Source organism: Cebus imitator, unplaced genomic scaffold (genome assembly GCF_001604975.1).
Source record: "Cebus imitator isolate Cc_AM_T3 unplaced genomic scaffold, Cebus_imitator-1.0 Scaffold350, whole genome shotgun sequence".
NCBI classification, from domain to species: domain Eukaryota; kingdom Metazoa; phylum Chordata; class Mammalia; order Primates; family Cebidae; genus Cebus; species Cebus imitator.
This window is the reverse complement of record NW_016107665.1, coordinates 1,710,264-1,712,242: the sequence shown is the minus strand read 5'-3', so window position 1 is coordinate 1,712,242 and position 1,979 is coordinate 1,710,264. Positions and strand designations below refer to the sequence as shown.

The window sequence follows — 1,979 nt, the reverse complement described above, 5'->3', positions numbered from 1 at the left end:
CCTTTCCTAACAGCACAACTCAACATGGAGCCCGGTGTCTTCAGCCCAGTGAACTTCCTTCCGTGCACACCGCTCCTCTGGGTAAAGAGTCAGAGGTGAGGGCACCTGGACCAAGCCGGGGTCCCGCTGCCGAGACCTCACATGGCTCCCTCTGGCTGCCTGACTGTCCCTGACCCTGCTTTGGGCCCCATCTGTCCAGCAACAGCCTGTTAAGTGCTAAGGCTTGCCTCCCACCACTGCACAAGTGGGGGCGGGGAGCCCTGGAGGTCCTCCTGGCCTGTGTCTGGTAGGACCACCCCACGTTTACCACTGGGCAAATCGCCGCTTCCCAGAGGTGGCTTTACCGAGATAAGGGCTAACCTCCCTTCGTCCCAAAAGAGAGGTGAGCCCTCTTTCTCACCATGACCCAAGCCCAGGAAGGCAGGATGCAGGGCCTATTACATGGTGGCTGGAAAGTCAGAGGTTTTCTTCCACCTGGGCATGTGGTTAAATAAAGTGCAGAGTAACCACGATCATATTCCAAGAAGGATTCCAAAGATGAGCTTCACCCACCAATGCTCCTGAGATGGCCAAAGGCAGGCTCCTTTTTGCAGAAACCAGGAACAGGAGGCACAGGGGAGTTGCTTAAATGGAGAGAGAGATTTGAGTATTCAATTTTAATCTCTCCATTTACGTTTAAATTTAATATTTGATAGCTGCTTCCAGATGAAGCTGAACATCTCCTTCCCAGCCACTGGCTGCCAGAAACTCATTGAAGTGGACGATGAACGCAAACTTCGTGCTTTTTATGAGAAGCGCACGGTGACAGAAGTTGCTGCTGACGCTCTGGGTGAAGAACGGAAGGGTTATGTGGTCCGAATCAGCGTTGGGAACGACAAACAAGGTTTCCCCATGAAGCAGCGTGTCTTGACTCATGGCCGTGTCCGCCTGCTACTGAGTAAGGGGCATTCCTGTTACAGACCAAGGAGAACTGGAGAAAGAGAAAATCAGTTCGTGGTTGCATTGTGGATGCTAATCTGAGCGTTCTCAACTTGGTTATTGTAAAAAAAGGAGAGAAGGATGTTCCTGGGCTAACTGATACCACTGTGCCTCGTCGCCTGGGGCCCACAAGAGCTAGCAGAATCCGCAAACTTTTCAATCTCTCTAAAGAAGATGATGTCCGCCAGTATGCTGTAAGAAAGCCCTTAAACAGAGAAGGTAAGAAACCCAGGACCAAAGCACCCAAGAGTCAGCGTCTTGTTACTCCATGGGTCCTGCAGCACAAACGGCAGCGTATTGCTCTAAAGAAGCAGTGTACTCAGAAAAACAAGGAAGAGGCCGCAGGATATGCTAAACTTTTGGCCAAGAGAATGAAGGAGGCTAAAGAGAAGCGCCAGGAGCAAATTGCAAAGAGATGCAGACTTTCGTCTCTGTGAGCTTCTACTCCCAAACCTGAATCCAGTCAGAAATAAGATTTTTTGAGTAACAAATAAATAAGATCAGACTCAAAAAAAAATTAATATTTAATTAAATTTAGGAAAGAAAATTAAAATGAAACCGACCGCTCAGCCGATTGAAATTCCTGATTTGTATGTTTCTAAGCTCAGAGAATGATCCTTTGAGGACTCACGGCCAGTGACCACCAGTAATGAGACAAAGGCGAGAAAGGGGCCCTGGGCTCACCACACCTCTGGCTCCAGTGCCCTGCATTGTTCCTGCGCTGCACCTCACCCCAAAAATGCCAGACAGCAGAGGGGACCCTGGGCTGAGACGGAGAGACCTGGGACCTAGTGCCAGCTCTCCCATGGAGTGACCTTAGACACACGCTTTCACCCACCAGGCCTCAGCTTCCTCACCTATAAAGAAAGAGGACAATGGACTGTCACCTGCAAAGCCTGGGAGGCTTCTGTAAAGCTCCAGCAAGACGGCATGAGAAGCTGGAGTGGAAACAGCCTCACAGTACAAGTGATTGTTGGTGTTATTTTTGCTGACAGAATGTG

At 49.9% G+C, this 1,979-nt stretch overlaps 1 pseudogene; it reads left to right on the top strand.

Moving 5' to 3' along the window:
* The first annotated feature begins 695 nt into the window (after window positions 1–695).
* LOC108287659 lies at window positions 696–1,451 on the top strand (annotated as a pseudogene).
* Window positions 1,452–1,979: the final 528 nt, after the last annotated feature.